A 17,698-nucleotide genomic window follows, 5' to 3' on the forward strand; every position below is an offset into this window, starting at 1 on the left:
AATTCGATTTTTGCCAAGTACCTTTATGTGCCTTTCAGCTTCTCCTTCCTCATCTTGCAATAGGAATTCTCAATGCCATGGAGACGGGAGGGTGAGAATTAAAGGTGTAGAAATCCCCACATAAGACCTGGGACTGTGGACACTTTGGTCCCTTGGAGGGACCCTGCCACCTCCCCTGTGGGCAGTGGCCACAGCTTCCCACTGAGGCCAGCGTGTGTATCTTTCTCAGAGTGTGGCAAGTTCAGGGATGTCCTGGAGTCCGTGCTGGGGGTGAGGCTGGACTTCTGGGAGGAGGAGTGGGCAGAGATGCCGACCCTGGAGGACGAGCTCAGGTAAGGCTGCTGTGTGTGGGGCAGACAGGGGGACGTGTGAGTCTCTGATGTGGGCAGCTCAGCTGGGACATCTAAGAGCCCACCTTGCCAGGGCAATGGCAGGAATGCACGAGGCCGGCATGTTTTTCACAGATATTAATAAAACAAGATGAAAACAAAACTAAGGATGTATTCTGGCCCACAACTGTGACTCAGAGCCAGGTTTTCTCCTTCCAAACAAGAAGTTGTTAGGGTGAAAGTCACGTAACATAAAGGTAACCAAAGGACAGTGACAACTCAGCAGCATTGAGTGTAGTCACACTGCGCATTCAGGTGATGGAAACACTAAAAGCCCCGACTCCACACTGTGCGATATATCCCTGTGACAACACTGCACTTGGACCCGTCACAGACATACAATTAAAACTTTACAGTGTTGTGCAGTCATCGTCCCATTCACTCTGAATCACACTCACCCTGACTGAATGTGGCTTCTGAGACTGTTACCCAAAGAACATTGTCCCCTTGGCCTGGTTATCCTCTGTCTTTCATGCTTTCAACTGGCCCCAGCTGGAGCTGGCACATTGCTTCCTGTGGCTGCGTGTCCAGTGGCAGCAGAACGTGCTGGGTGTGTCTTCACGTGGAAAAGGCCTTGGCCACAGTGAGGGACTGAGGGACACCGTTGTGAAGCCGATTCAGGAAGACACCTGGCTCCTCTACAGAAGGAAACAGGAAGGGAGCATCAAGGATCTCACAGGGACACTCTGTGATGCACGGGAGGCTTTCCCTGCACATTCTTCTCTCTCTTTGCCACAAGCAGGTCACCAAATACGTGCTAGAATTGCACTTGGAAGGCTTCCTGGGGACACCTTCACAGAACTGTCTGCTACTGTGCATATACTCTATTGTCAACTGTGCCTTTTCATATTTGCTTTTGTTCCCACCATAGGGAAGCCAACAGGCTCATTGACCAGCAGGCCCGAGAGCTGACCCGATTGAGGCAGGTGTTGTGAGAGGGGAGAGATGGCTCATTTCTCCTCAAGCAGCACCTGCAGGCCATCCTCCTCCAGGACAATCCTGACAGCTGCCAGGGCCAGGACCTCCGTGAGCACCTGGCAGAGGGGCACAGGCTGGCAGAGCACCTCGCCCGCACGCTCAGCCCAGGTGAGTGGCCACAGGCCCTCAGGACTCTGAGCTGCTCCCAGGTGCCAGCTCGCAAGACACTCCACTCACAATGTGGCTCTTCACCCAGCTGTCCTGGTTTGCACGTCACATTTATGGCCAAGACAGGATCAGGGCTGGCCAGCGGGAGCAGAGGACAGAATACTCAGGGTGGAGGTCCCAATGTCCCCACTCTGTCCTTCCTCCTGATGCACCGTGGCCTTGAACTTATCAATTCTTTTTTCATGGGTTTTGCTTTTGTGTGTTGTGTCCAAGGACCCAAATCTAGGTGACCAATCCCAAGGATTTGTTCTGTAAAATTGCATTCAGTCAAAAGGCCACACTCAAGGATCTGGAAAGACACATGTGGCCCCAAGGTTCCCCACTCCTCAGTGGACCTTATACATATGTAATTAGCTTCATACTTAAGAATGTCTTTTTTGAGCTACCTTAAATCGCATTGTGTATTAATTTGAAATTCCAGCTCTTCATTGCTGATATTTAACTCATCAATTGATTGCATATATTAGCTCTGTATCCTGCAACCTTGCTACCAATGGCTTATTCATTCCAGAAGCATTTTGTTGGTGCCCTCATTGCTAATTCTTTGGGATTTTTTAATATAGACATTAGCTTTTATTTCCTTTCTTTGTCTTATTGAAACAATTAGACCTTCCAGTGTGATGCTCAGTAGGAGTACACTTCTGAGGGTTTGGGCACTTCTGTGACTGCAACTGCCTATTGTTTTATTTCTCAAATTTCTGCAGACTCATACTCCAGCAATTGGTCAATTATGCCTTAGGTTTTCTTACCATAGAAACGGTCCACATGTAGAGATATCTGCTGGTGTTTGTAGGGGTAGTGTGGAGCTACTCAATGTCTGACTGGACATTTCTGAATTTCTATGCAGAAAACCACAAAGATCAGGAGGAGGAGAAGGAAGAAGAACCACCAGCCCCCAGGTAGCAATGAGCAAGCATGGCCTGGAGGAGGGTGGGTAAAATATGGGAGGGCCCAGTTGCACTGGTCAAGGTGTCAAAGTAGCCACAAATTTCACAGCAAAGGTGCGTGAAAACTGTTTGTTCTTTGATGACATTCTCACAACCAGTGAAAAATTCCTTCCATTAACAAGGTTGTTCACTGTCTTCAAGGCATTTCCCATTAACTAAGAGAAAAAGTCAGTCTTAAGAATTTCTACAATCACAGATTCTACCTGTTCTCCCTCCCATGGCTGAACTCAGTATGAGATGCCCATCTGCTTTCTGTGTGGTTGGCCTTCAAATGTTGGAAGTGACTCCATAGCAGGGGATATGAGCAGACTGAAATATTTGCACCATGTCACCGTATTGCTAGACAGGGTCCTAGAAGGCACAAGAGCTCCTGACCTACACTGTCAGGAGCCTGTGCCCACTGTGCTGCTGCGGGAACAGTCAACACGGTCCACGCAGGAGGCTGAGCCACTGCGTGGTTCTCTGTGTGTGCTGCCTGCCAACACGGTACCAAGGGGACAGTGTCCCCTTCCTCACCATCTCCTTACGTGGCCAGTGCACAGAGCACTTGCTCCTCTCTCACTCCTGCCCTCGAGGCTCCCACATTCTTCCTTTATCATAACAGGATAGCTTTCTTTCTCTTCAAAATGAAAGCCCCTTGCACTCTGTGGCCAGTCCTTCATGCCTGTCATCAGCACCGCCTTGGATCTGGTGTCCAGTCCCTCTTGGTTTGGTCCTATTCTTTATCCCACGAGGTTGAGCAGTGTGGAGCAGGAGGAGAAGGTGAATGGAGTCCTGCAGAGCCAGTTGGGTGAAGGCCACCTGACTTCTGCCAGTCACCGTGACCTGTGTGACACCGACCAGCCTCCCTGCACCGGTGCCATCCTGTTTGATGAGCAGGGAGTCTCCAGGGCACTGGATGCAGCTAGTGAGTGCTCTGTTATAAGGGAACGACTCCACATTGTCCTGTGGGTAGGCTCCGTGCCTGCTGGGCTCCATGGCAGGTTCAGGGTGGTGAACACAGGGCTCACAGAGTAGGGAGACTGAAGAAATTGTGACAAACCACAGCCACCACTGACGCATGTGCACACAGGTGTCTGCAGGAGTCCATTCTTTGCAGATGGGATGTCTGTTGTCTCCTGCAATGTCCTTTCTAAATGCTGATCCGAACAGCGTACTCTGAGCATTAGTGACTGTCTGACTGGGTGGATATTCTTGCCTATGTCTTTGGAGATAGTGTTGACTCCTCAACTCTAGACCATGGTCTCTCTCTTCTCTATGTTGACCTGTCCTTGATAAATGGCCGTCTATCCACCAGAATACAAACACCTCTTGAATGAGTCTGGAATTATCCCTGAAAACAGGGCAGGGCCCTTGACACCCTCCGTATCCTTGAATGAAAAGTATCCTGTTCTCTAAGTAGCAGCAAAGATCTTTCCTATTTGAGGGTATGGAGATTGCACCCACCATCTGATCTCAGTGGATCAGCCCATCTGTACCCATAGCAACCACAGCAGCTGATGGACTAAAGACGGCATCTTGTAGCCACATGTCTAGAGCCACTAGGCAAGCTCTTCCTGTTCACTGGGAAAATATGTTTCATTGTTTGCCCAGACACAGGACAGAGGACAGTGTGACACTAATGGACCAATTCAGGGACAGTCTGCCCAGGGACTCAGAACAGGAAGCCTAGCCGCTTCTCAGAAGACATAGCCTGAGGCCTTCTGGAATATTCTCCAGGGAAAACTGATCTCACACCAGCAGTACTTTCCTCCATGCATTACACAGGCCCCTGGGTTTGTGTTGACCATGAGGCAAGTACCTGTGGTGACTGGTCCTGTCTGACTGTATTTGCAGCAACTCGAGGTGACAGCAACACACAGGAAGGACAAGAGCCCATGGAGACCAGGTGAGTGTGACAGTCATGAGCTATGAGCGCCACAGCACCCCCTGGAGATCTCGCTCCAGGGAGCAGCAGAGGGTGCAGCCTAGATCCCCTCACCCGGCCTGCCTGGCAAGATGCGTCTGTCGACCTGGTGGTTCTTACACTGGTTTCCACTTCCCACCAATTTCTCCAGTTTAATAAGCTGGAGTCCTGTGACCCCAGATGAGCTAACCAGTCTCAGGTGTCCCTGCACTCAGGGTGACCACCTCCCTCTCCCATGGGAGGTGACCAGGAGGACAGGCGCAGCTTCTCTCTGCAAGGGTGGCCTTAGGTTGTTGGCAGGGATTCCACAGCAGGTAGTATACGGAGACAAGAAAGAAAAAGAAAAATGTCACATCATTTCCCAGTACTGAGAGAACAAGGCCTAGAAGGCCCGAGATCTCCTAAAGGCCACGCTGCCTCAGGTGCGTCTGTTCCCTGCAGCTGGGCAGGGAGAGCGGGACTCAAACGCACAGCAGCTGCGGCATGTGCTGCGGGTCGCTGCGCTGCGTGTCCTGATTGCCCCGTGCAGGGGAGGACAGTGTCTTTCCTCATCACTGTGCCCTGTGGCCGGTGCACTGAGCGCCTGCCACTACCTCAGACCCCACGGCAGCCGCCCTGAGCCGCAGTCCGAGGAGGGCTGTCTTCCTGTTTCAGGGGTGGCCTCGCCGCCTCTGGGACCTCTGCCTGTGTCCCCTGATCAGGACCAGCCGGGGATGCCGCGGTGCCCGATCTCTCTCAGCTTAACCTTCTCTCCTGTGCACCCCCAGGCTCAGCGGGGAGGAGGAGGAGGCGAATCCCACCCAGCAGACCTCACTTCATGAGCAGCGTGTCACCCTCTCCAGTGGCCAGGACCTCTCTGAGTCCCGCTGCCCTTCCCGCTGTCCTGCTGCCCGATGCAGGAGACGACTGCGCCTGCCCGGGTCCAGCTGGTGAGTGTGTCTGGTATAAAGTAGATGAGTCCCAGTGTCCTCCCAGGGAGCCTCCACGTTCTCTGTGCCCCGCACCTGTCACCAGGTAGAGAGATGCCAGCAGACTCTGGAAACACACTGATGTGGATGAGGGTGGCCGCCTGAGCGTTAGGCACAGACGTCAGGGGTGTCAGGCAGCCAGGTGACTCCCAAATCCCAGGCCAAACACTTACCCAGGGGACACAACGACAAGGTCACAGTGGGCACCACAGAGCTAGGCAGAGTGGGGAGACTGCAGAAACTGTCACCGACTCTCAGCCACCGCTGATGGCCATGCACGGCAGGGGTCTGCACGAGCCCGTTCTTTCATGTTGGGACTTGGGACCTGTCCTGCAGGGTCTGATAATTGTTACAAAAGCACCAGTGACTGTCCCAGTAGGTTGGTGTCTTGCCTGTGTCTGTGCAAATGGTACCGTAGTTCCTGGATTCCAGGCACAATCTCTCTGTCCACTCTAATTCAACTGCTCCTTGCCCAGGGTGTGTCGGAATACCAGAGGAAATACACCTGTCATGGCCACATGTGGAGTTGTCCTTGATATCAAGAGAGACGGGACACATAGCTGGAGAAATCCAGAAAAAACCCGTGCAAGTGTCCTGTGACCTTGAGACCGAAATATAACTTTTCCCAGTAAGTTCAGAGCTCACCATGACAACGATCCGCCATGTTGGGGGCATTTTACAAGATGGATCAATACGTGGTCCCTCCCTACTTCGTCAACGTCTGCAGACGAGATGGGCACAGCTCTCTAAGGGTGTCTGAGGTCACATGGGTCATCTGTCTCCAGGCACAGATGGGCCCAGCGTGTGTCACGGTGGGAATGGCACTATTTAATGTCTGGACATTTCTCAATTTGTTTGCAGAGAACTATGAAGAGGAGGAAGACGAAGAAGATCTAGAATCACTGGCCTCCAGGTGACAATGAATTATCAGGGGCTAGAAGCAAGAGTACGACATGCCAGGGCAGGGTGGTGTCTAAGGACAGAATGTGAGGCCAAAGTCACCAAGATTTCACGCTCGAGGCAAACCCAGCCCACTGGTTGTACTGATGCCTTCACTGCCCCGGAGGTGGCAGAGCCTTGCAGCAAGGGTGTCACCTCCCCCATGGTCCGTCTCCTTCGTGGCCCTAGTAGCGTGAGTCTGACCAAGGGAACTGACCAGTCTCAGGGTGTCTTGCCCTTGGATAGATCACGTGGTCTACTGCGTGAGGCTGAGACCAGCAGGGTGTGCCTGTCTGCTGTCCACACTGTGGCCTTGGGTCATTGACAGGAATGTCCTCGCAAACAGTCTCCCCATGGCACAAGTTTGGAACAGCAGACCTAGAACACACAAGATCTCAGAGAGTCTATAGGGCCTCAGGCCCCATGTTCCCTGCACTGCTGCATGTGAAATTCACCGTCATCTGTCCCCAGGGTTGACCCAAGGTTATGGGTCCCTGTGTGCTGTGGGTCCTGCCTGCACCTGACAGGGCATCTGGGGTCTCTTCCTCCTTAGCTCCTCATCTTGTCAGTGCACTTTGCACTGCCATGTGGTCTCTGTCTCTTTCTCTCTGTCTCTCTGTCTCTGTTTCTCGCCCCCATGGCCAAGGCAGCCGAGCTGTGCCCAAGGCCGAGGAGGGGGTGTCCTGCCTCCTTTGCGAAGGGAGGCCACATGCCATTGAACGCCCCCTTGTGCTTCCCATCAGGCCCCGCGGGGTGCTCAGGGGTCTCACCCCTCCTGCCTTCATCTTTGGTTCTTCCTCTCCCCAGTGTGCCCAGTGAGCTGCAGGAGGACGCAGGGACCACAGGGCTGTCACAGGCACTGACGGAGCAGGGTTTCCCTCCTGGTGGTGCTGACCTGTCTGACTGCCGAGAGTTGATCAGAAGTGCCGCCTCCCTGTCTGCCGAGCCTGAGGCCGAGTCTGTTCTGGATGGAGCGGGTGAGTCCTCCCGTGAGAAAGCTGGTCAGTCTCACTGGCGTCCCAGGTGGCCTCGCTCTGCTCAGTCCTCTGCCTGGGCTGAGTGATGTCCCTGCAGGCTGACCCTGGAGACATCGTTGGTTCCTGTTGGGTGCTTGGGCAGAATTTTCTGAACAGAGGGGAGGTGGGTCTGGGAGCTTTGCCATCTGCCCAGTGCCTGGCCGTGTCTCCACCAGCCTGGGCACCTGGGATCTTTGCTTCCCCAGGCTCACACCTGACTGGTGACATCTCCTTTATATACTCAATGTGTTGCCAGAGTCACTGGGTGGTCTCACTGACCCACAGGGACATCAGAAATGGGTGTTCTGAGAGGACGTAGCAGAGAGAGCACTAGGATTGTTCCCACTGAAGCCTCTTCTCCTTTCAACTCCCACGCAGGAGGCCTGTCCCCAAGGGCCTTGGAGTGGAGACTTGAGCCCCTGCCTGTCACAGGTGCAAGCTGCAAACACACAGCTGCAGCCAAGCGCCCTGGTGACTGACTGTCTGCAGCTCCAGCTGGACCAGCAGTGGGGTCGTGGCTGTGGCTTTGCCACATGGAGCCTCCCCTGCGACCCCTGGATCCTCGCAGCCAGCGCTGACTCTGGGCACCAGTGGCTGCTCCTCCCAGGTGGGCAGGACAGGGGAGCAGGAGGCTCTGATGTTGGGGTTGCTGTCACCGTGCAGGGGTGGAGAGGACTTTGGGGCCCAATTGTTCAATGAAAGCTGTGACCATGTCATGTCTAGTCCTTATATCTTTCGGTGATTTATCACTTACATAGTGATTTCACATGGATTTTTTTTAACAGTGTTGATCCTGGGCCCACAGGTCAATTTGCTCACATATCCAGGTTTTATTCCGTTTCTTTAATCTTCTTTTTGAAACAAAGCACAACCTTTTTTTAGAAACTGTCCAAATCAGTCTCCCCTGTGACTGCCCCTCTAGTTCATCACCTGCAGGCATGGCAGGGCCATGTCCTCAGTTTCCTTCTCAGAAGGACCCACTTTGCTCAGACTGTCTTAACACAGCCCTCCCAGGCCCCACATCCTGTCCTGCCCCTCCTTGCTCTCTGTCCCCTCTATCTCCTCCTGGAGCCTGTGGCCTGGGCCTCCTCTGTCAGGCCATGCCGTCATCTGAGAGGTGACAAGCCCCAGGTACCCAGGATGAGACGAGAGTCACGAGAGGTCAGGAGCCCCAGGCTGGCCCCATGGGGAGGGCTCCTGAGAAGTGCCCAGTGCTCACAGGATGCGAATCCCAGACCCCTGTCCTGGTAACTTGTATCATCTGAGCCTCTGCCCTTCCCTCTGGTCTGTCTTCTAGTTCTTGGATTCCCAGGAGCCCAGCCAAGACTCCCCGCACTGGCCCAGACGGTCTCTCCCCTGCTCGCTGGCCCGAGTGCCCTGAAACCGAGGATGAGCGAGAGAAAGTTGCTGTTCAGCAAGTGGAGAGTCACGTGCAGTTTCTCAGGCCTGCAGCTGCGGGTGCAGAGGTAACCCCACCTGCGGTCTCACACACACACACTCCTGCTGCTCTCTGTGCAAGCGGACAGCTCCTCTCCCGCTGCTCTTTCTCTGCCACGTGTGTTCCCTCCAACAGCCGCTGTAACCTCCGTCTGGTCTCGATGGTCAAGTTGATCATTGACTTTGCAAGGCCAGCCAGGTCCCTGGAATGCGCCTGCCAGGACTCAAGAGTTTTCCTTCTTTTCCATCCTTGGCGACCTGTAGCTCCCTAGGAGCGGCCCCTGCTGTGACTCCCTCCAACCTCTGAATGAGAACAGTTAAAAGTGAGCACATTTATTGCTCATGGCAAAAAGTAACTTAGAACCTGGTCCCAGGCAGGAGACCTGCAGTGGCCTTGTCAGCTTTGTGTTCAGCCCCAGAGGTGCAGGGCTGTGTGACGAGGGTGGCGTTTGCAGGGACTCAGTGTCCAGGCACTGTGGACTCATTTGAGCCGACATTAGCTGAAGGACACTGAAGGGACCCTAAAGTGACGTCAGTGCAGAAGTAGTTGCACAGGGCGGGACATCAATCCTCATAGACCATGGGGTCCTTAGACATCTGCTCTCTGTCCATTTCCTTCCCGTTTCTACCTCCACAAGTCCAGGCAAGAGTCCCTGCTCTCTCTGTGCAATTCCATTTGGAATCTCTCCTTCTTCCTTTCTTTGCCGACCCTCTCTAGGAAAATACTTTTGCTGTTTCTAAATCCTGATCCCTGTCCCAGCCAGGGTGACCCACAGCCTGCAGTGGCTTGTTCATTTCTCCATTGGACCCTTTCTCTCCTCCTTCCAAACAGTGTGGAAAGGGCCTCAGGCCGGGGTTCTAGTTCCGGGGTTGTCAGCAACAGGTCACGTGGCTTTAGTGGAGTCTCAGCCCTTCGGCACCACGCTCTCCTCGTCAGTCCAAGGGGGACGGGACGTGGAGGAGTCCGAGGTCCCTGCTGGCTCTCACAGCCGGGCTCTTCCCACAGCCGCCCCCCCCTCCCTGGAAGTCTGGGACGTGGGGGTATAAGAGGGCCTGTTACTCTGCCAGGGGCCCCTCCCCCTGCAGTGTCTGTCTCTGAGTCTGGTGGTTGACACTGAGCATGTCCCCCACCAGGAGGCATGAAAAGCCATCACTTTTCTGCAAACAAGGGAAGAAAGTGGCTGATAGAACCAGGTCCTGGTTGGGCGGGGACAGGGTCCCTATATCCTGCCCCTCAGGGTGACCTTAAGTTCAGGGAGGTTTCCTTCTCCCCTGTGGCTGTCACTGTCCACTTCAGCCCAGCCTCCTGCAGGAGCCCAGTGTGGCCCTGGGTCCGTCCCCCTCAGCCACCCCTCCCGACTCAGCCACCAGCAGGACCTCACAGACTCTCACTGGATTTTTTTTTCTTTTTGCAGATACCAAGTACTGCTGGAACTATGAAAAAACTAAAAGTGTTTCAGAAAAAGTACCATTTCTACCTAAAAAAAAAAAAACTATAACAGTTGACATAGATAATATTCAGAATAAATATTTTAATTTCCCTATTTATTTCTGTACAGTACCCTTTCCCATATTTTACCCTGTATTTATCATAAAGAGAAAGCATAATATTTTATGTTAAAATATTTTCTTTGACCTCAAATAAAGTTATTTAAAATAAATTAAAATGTGCTCGTGAGCCTATTGTGCTAGTCCCTGTCACCCCCGTCCTAGCTTATTCCAGCTGCTGCGACAAAACCCATGAACCGGGGGCTTATGAGCAAATGAAATTCGTTCTCTCCCAGGTCGGAGGCTGACAGGTCCAAGGGGCACCAGCAGGCTCGCTGTCTGACGAGGACCCCTTTCCTGATTCGTCCATGGCCCTTTCTCTTTGTGTCCCCACGTGCTAGAAGGCAGCTCTCTGGGGTCTTCTATGCGGGCCCTCATCCCATTCAAGAGGGCTCTGCCCTTAGGAACGAATCATTCCCTAAAGGTCCCATCTTCTATTGATATTACCATGACACTGCAGGTTAGGATTTCAACGTAAGAAATGGGGGGACCTGGGCCTTCTGACCATAGCACCCCCGTGTGGCATCCTGAGATGGAGGGGGAGCCAGAGGGGGATGGGCAGGGAGGGTTTGGGCCTAGGAGGGGGGAGGAGGAGGAGGAAGGGGAATGTGAGCTGAACAACAGGTGATTCTCTTCCCTGGCCCCAGCATGGCAGCCCGTCTCTCTAGGTCACCCCTGGATCCCACTCTCTGCTCACAGCTCACCCTGGCCCCTCCCCCTGCAGCCTCTGTCTTCTCACAAGAGCAGCATCTCACCCCGCCTCCTTTCCCTGATTCTGGGGACTCTTCCACGGGGACTCCCCAGGCTTAGGGCACATTCTACATGATGCACAGAACTGTCCCTTTGCACCACCCACCTCCCCAGACCCCCACTGGCCACACCCTTACCTTGTGGTTCTGGAGAGTCCAAAGCACAAGAATGTCCCCCATGAAAGGGACATGCAGCCTGGAGCCCTTGAGGTCACACCATCCCACTGCTGAGCCTGACTCCAGCCGCAGATGTATTGGTTTATATTCTGGAGATGAGAAATCTGACATGGGTCTCACTGCACTAAAATCAAAGTGTCAGCAGGGCTGTGTTGCTTTCTGGAATCTCTGCAGGGGGATTCTGTTTTCTTGCCTTGAATTTGGGTACCAAAAATGCCTGCCTTTGTACAAGATGGAGAAACATTTTCCGTATGGCTTTTTAAAAAAAATCATTTCCTGTCAATTAGCTAGAGGTGTAATAGCCATTCGGCATACACTGGTTGTCACTATGAAAAGTATTCCCCTGAGGATGTGTATTCTTATAGTCCCAACTTAAAGTACAAATAGAACTTGGACATTCTAGTATATCCCTTAGTACACAAACTTTTGGAGATATCACGTGCATCAATCTCTCTGACAGATGCGGGATAATAGTTTGTGCTTCAAGACAAGAACCAAATTGTTATGTAGCTGGTGGAAAAGAGTCACGTGCTTCAGGAGCAAATAGAAAAACTGACATCTTACCATGAAGATCAGAAAGGCTGACTGTCATTTGCTCTCCAATTTGTCATGGACTTAGACTATACAAAGCCCGGCTGGCCAGTCCAGGGCTCCATTTTGCATCTGCTCACGTGTCTGGAGAGGTGCTCGGTAGGAGCTTAGAACTCTGTGATGTCTGTGATGTCATCAACCACAGCAATAACAACTGCAATAGTTAGATTGGCTTGACTCATTTATTCATCAAAAGTTATTGGTAAAAAAAACCCCAAAAACCAAACAGAACCGCCTCCCCCCAAAGTCATCCAGAGTCTCCAAACTTCTTCCTCCCACTCTGATCCTCCTCCCCTGTGTGCTTCCCTCTCTTGGATCCTCTTGGGCTCCCAATGGTCATTCGGAAATGAAATGTCAGGCCAGAGCACAAAGTCAGGAGGCCCGCACACGGGTTATTATTGCACATTAATGATCTAAAACTAGACACACCCACACATGGTCACTGATAAGTGGATTTTCAATGCGCTTAATTTACCTACACAATTTACCTCCTTGTAAAGGAAACCCGTATACACTGGTGGAGGGAATGTAAAGTAGTACAGCCACTATGGAAAGCACAACGGAGATTTCTCAAAAAACTAAAAATGGAATTATCATTTGATCCAGCAATGTCACTACTGGGTACCTCCTCACAGGAAAAGGAATCAATGTGTCATAGGGACGCCTGCTCGCGCACGCTTATTGCAGCGCTGTTCACAGCAGCAAGGACATGGAACCAACCTCAGTGTCCATCAGTGAATGAGTGGATGGAGAAAATGTGGTGTGTGTGTACACAACACAATACTACTCAGTCATAAAGAGAAGGAAATCATGTCATTTGCAGCAACATGGATGGAACTGGAAGTCATTATCTTAAGTGAAATAAGCCAGGCACAAAAAGACAAATATTATGTGTTCTCACTTATAGGCGGGAGATAAAAATTTTGAATACCTGGAGGTAGTGAGTAGAAAAATAGATAACAGACTCCAAGCGTTGGAGGGGGATGGGGAAGGATGAAGAGAAGTGAGTTAAAGGGTACTAACGTACAGTAAGATAGAAGGCATAAATTCAGTGTTTGATGGCAGATTAGGATGACTGTACTCAACAAAAGTGTACTGTCCTTGGATGACACACACCCTGAGTACCCTGACTGGACTATTACATGTTATGTACATGTCACAAAATTTCTCATGTACCCCATAACTTTGAACAAATAAAAAACCTACCTTCTTTGTCACTTTATTTCAGTCTAAGGGGTGGGAATGAGAGCAGGGTCATTATGTGAGTAGTTCTTACTTTTGTGACAACCCTGAATAATTTTTATGGTGGGCCCCATGTGCCCAAGTGCCCACCCAAAGTTAGACAGTCCACTGCGGCCTGGTCACATGGTTAATTGGCCCATATCTCCGATTCAGCCCCCCTTTCTTTACCCTTGCCCCTTGTCTAAATCGCCTGACCTTCACCCCCAAAACTGATCAGGTCCTGCTGAAAGCCAAGTGTTTCTATTTCAAAGTGGAAAAAGTTGAAGGTGATCAATCATTAATTAGGCTAATAATTATTTAGGTAAAACAATACAAATGTTCCTTATGAAAATGTTGGTAGAGAAGACTAGGGAAAAGAGCGAGTTGATAGGTGGAGAAAATATTTTGGTAAACACTGTACTATCTGAAATTTATGAACCACTTTCGCTTATGGGGCATGAAAAACATTTCATCCATTGCCCTAACTTGCCTAAATCTTCTTTCAACCAAGCTGTGATATAAATGAATGAATGAATGCATCATCCCTTCTAACCCCACACGACACATGCTGGGCATGTATAGGATCGGTTGCTATTATCCTTATATAGTGGAGAGAGAAGCAAAGAGACTAATTTGCTAAGGGACTTTGCCTGAGGAGGTGGCAGAACCATTACTCCTTGAGGATATTTTTTCAGCCTTAATTTCCCCTCTCCCTTTCTGCTCCTGTACGGAGAGGATACAGAAGAGCCCCTTACAACCCCCAGTAGGGGGTTAGTGCTGGTTCAGTTGCCTATTTCTGAATAACAAGCCACCCCAACGTGTAGTGGCTTCGAGCAGCAGCTATTTATTCCTTCTTGTGCTCCTGTGGGTAGACCAGGCTCTGCCAGGCAGTTCTTTTGCCCCATGTGTACGTGTGTGGTTGAGGGATGTGCAGCGGGGAGTCTGACTCTGGGGGACCCTTTGTAGGCTTCCACCTTTAGATCTCCCTGTCTGGGGCTCCGTGCCTGTGCACCCCCATCTTCAGCAGTCTAGGCTGACTTTTCTTGCAGCGTGGAGACTAGCCAGACCTCACCGGGGAGTGTGCCAAGAGAGACAGCTCCGGTGTGCGAGGGCTTCCCAAGCCTCTGTTTGCATCCCACTTGGTAATGTCCGTGGGGCAAAGCAAGCCCAGAGACAATGTTTGCGGGTGGGGGAAGGCGTTGCACAGGTGCATGAGCACGGGGAGGTGGTTTGCTTGGGGCCTGCCGACTAGATTAATGTGAGACCGGGAGGTGGGGGCTGTTAGGGCTGACACAGTCCATTGCTCGTGTCTATTTTGGGTAAAGAGAGGTGGAGCACGTACACTATTGTGTAGGTGGAGAACACAACCGGTTTAGCAGCCAGGGATGCTGGTGGTAAAACGTACAGTAGTGGCAGTAACCTACACTATGTTTGCCAGTGTCTGACTATGCACAGGGTGAGGCAAGATGTTGCCTAGACTCTCCGCTGGGTCTTGCTGCGCTGGGGAGGGAGGGCGCTTACACTGAGGGGAATGGTGCCTGCTCATGCACAGAGGCAGCCGGCTGAGCTAGAGGCTGGATGTCCCTTTGATGGCAGACTTATGTTGTTTCCCCCTGTTCGCTTTTCTAGCAAAATTAACAGAATTCAGGCTGCATTTGGACAATGGGAACAATGTAGAGCACAGGGTACAGGAGGCCATTTTTAAAACCTTGTGTTAAATTTATTACGATTATCAGCGTGGCCCTCCGTAGCGGTGTTCCAGCAGAACCGCAGCTCCTCTGAGCCACTTCCCAAAGCACCAGAATGGGTTCCCAGAATGTGATTTCTTTCCCCACTCTGTCCCTCTCCCTCCCCAAAGGCATTTTCCTGGGTAGTTGTGCCCCAGGATCCCATAAGACACTCTCTGATTTTGACTTTCATTGTTCTTCTGACATGCACTGTCTGTCCATACTTTTGAGACATTTCCTTTTCTCTTGCATACAATTGTGATATGCCCACATCTGGGGTTTCAGCAAGGGTGGTTGCTCTAGGGCAGTGTGTGTTGGCAATGCCACCAGGAGGGGCTGCATGGCGCAGAGCAGAGAGGACTGCCCGGTATCACCAGGGTCCCAGGAACCCTGAATCCTCACCCTGCCTTTGCCAGGACCCGCTGTGCACATTTAGAGGATGAGTTTAATTTCTCTGGCTTTGAATTTTTTCATCCTCACCAGGAGCTGAAACCAAGAAATCTCTACTGTCTCTTCTCTATAATTTTAAGATAATCAAAATTCTCTTCACTGTTGGTTGACCTTTACCGGCTTAGGATTTTTTATTTTAACCAAATTCAATACGAGGTTAAGAAATTCATAGTTCTCACCAAACTCCAATAAAGAAAGTTATGTCTTGAGACCACTGGGCTGGGCGTGAGTCTGGAGGCCCGACCTGGGCGAGCCCATGTCCTCCTGGCCAGCGGCCCGTCAGCAGCGTCCGCGCAGAGACGAGGAAAGAAGAGGCAGCTCTGGTGCCTAAGAGCGTGGCAGGCCAGGTCCCTCGCAAATAAAGGGTTTCCAGGAGGATACAAAACCTCTCACTTCCTGACACACGGGCAGTTCAGTGAGTGAAATCCTTGCTAATCCAAACCCTGTTAATGTGGAAAAGAAATTAAAAAAGAAAGGAGAGAAGAAAAATGAAGATGATCAAATAGTACAAAACAGAGAAAATAATGAAGCTGATTAAAGTGAGTTTGTGCCACGAGAGTTTGTTGGTTTTTATCTGTATCAAGAAAAGATTTTATTATGCCGCTGTGTGTGCATGTGATGGTCACTGCACAGAATTCTTGCCTCCCAGGGACTCACCCTGCTGCTCCTGGAAAGTCGCCTAGAGACAAGAATGTGCTTCTCCTTGCAGCGGGAGCTCTGCTGAGGCTTCCCAGTTTAATCAGTTTCTCTGCTGGAGCCAGAGTTATCTCTTATTGACTCAGTAACAATTAACTTTTTAACATAAGCATAGCCTTCAACCACAAATATACCACAGTTTCAACACGTGATGTGTCAGCCCTTGAGTACTTGTTGACTAGGGACTTTTATCTTGCCAGGCCTCCCAAGAGCTTAACAATTCAGTGCATAACAAGTATCAGAAAATTTGTTACTGTGCATTTGGCTTTTGTGTATGGCGAGTAAAGAATGGGTCATGGGAATGGCACGTCTCAGAGTAAGTTACATCTGGAAACCACCATTAACAGCCATTTATTTTTATACTTTCTAATCGTAAAATTAATATATTCTCATTAGAAGAATATTGGGAAAACTAGAAAGGAGAAAAATAATCACAGTTCCCTTATCCAATGGCAGAGACTATTATATTTCAGCATTTTCACCCCAGCATTTGCTTTTGTGCAATTATACCTCCTCCTCACTGTCCCCCCCCTCGCCTACTTATTGTTAGGCATTGTTACTTATTCTATGTGTGTTACTCAGATAAAGCTGGGTCGTTCTGTCCTGCTCTTTGTGACTTTGATAAAACCAACTCAAAACTTCTCTTCCTACATCCTATGGGAAGTTCAGGGACCTCCTCAGGATTTCTGGCTTGGACTTCTCACTTCTACTGAAATGTCAGTTTCAACTTTTTGTCTTGTGAATATTTTTTAATCTTTCACACTACTTTGATCCAAGTGAGGGACTAGACGCGTCTCCGCAGTTCTCTTTGTGTGTGAACATCTGTCTCCTCATTGCTCTTTAGAGCAGGAACAATGTGGTTTTGGGAATTGACTCCAGATCCAGCCTAAGCCAGTCAGATAATTCCATTCCTCTGCTAGGAATTATTTTAGGAACTCAGGTTTAAGCCAGTCAGTGTGTGGCATTTCCCTGGTGACAGTTCCTAGTTCAGGGACAAGTGCATATACTAAATGATTCCAATCAGAATGAAGAGGGGAGTTTAATTTCACAGTTAAATAAGAGACTTTCTCTCCCACTTGTCGTGACTATTGTCTCAGTTGGCAGCTCCCTGCATCTGTAAGAATAAAGGTCTCCAAAGGAGGAGGACAGAGTGCGAGAATCGCAAAGCCCAAACTTCTGCATCTCCACTTCCGTGAGCCAACAAAGTCCTTTATCGCTTAAGCCCTATTGAGACAAACTTTCTGTTACTTGCTGCCAAAAGCATGTTAACTCTTATGTAATCTTTCCTTCTCTGTCCCTACGCCCAGCAATATTCACACAAGTTAGCTAGGTACTAGAAATTTTCTCTAGCTGGGGGTTTATATCTCAGAACCATAAAGCACAAAATTTGACATTGAATATTGGATGTAACACTGTTCTGTAGTCATTTCTGTCCACATTTTTGGTTATTTCCTAAGATGGAAGTCAGTTGATGATTTCAAGCGCTTTTTGCTTCAAAGCGCCCGCTGACGACGGTGTGGAGAGGAGATGCCGGGGGTGTTGCGGGGCAGGATCCGGACATGGAGAAGCTGCATGTGGAAAAGCCCTGTCGGGCCACAGTCCTGGAGACAAGACGCAGAGGGAGCGGTGAGCCTGTAGGCGCGTGTGGCTCGGAGTCCCCAGGGGCCACAAGCTCCGAGTGGCTGTCTGTCCACAGGGAAAGGAGCTGGGGGAGATGGCTTTATTTCATGTTGCGGCCTTACTATATTCCAGATACCCCGGGAAGCTTGGGGACAAAGATTGCAGATTTCC

General features: G+C 50.6%; 1 long non-coding RNA gene across 1 annotated transcript; it reads right to left on the bottom strand.

Moving 5' to 3' along the window:
- Positions 1-941: 941 nt before the first annotated feature.
- Positions 942-11,857, bottom strand: LOC123629789. Its single transcript, XR_006732253.1, has 3 exons — positions 11,787-11,857; positions 11,184-11,311; positions 942-1,027 (listed from the first exon to the last, which is right to left on the bottom strand). It is a non-coding gene; the product is annotated as an uncharacterized LOC123629789 (long non-coding RNA).
- Between the last annotated feature and the right edge of the window lie 5,841 nt (positions 11,858-17,698).

Source organism: Lemur catta, unplaced genomic scaffold (genome assembly GCF_020740605.2).
Source record: "Lemur catta isolate mLemCat1 unplaced genomic scaffold, mLemCat1.pri scaffold_43_ctg1, whole genome shotgun sequence".
In the NCBI taxonomy this organism is placed as follows: domain Eukaryota; kingdom Metazoa; phylum Chordata; class Mammalia; order Primates; family Lemuridae; genus Lemur; species Lemur catta.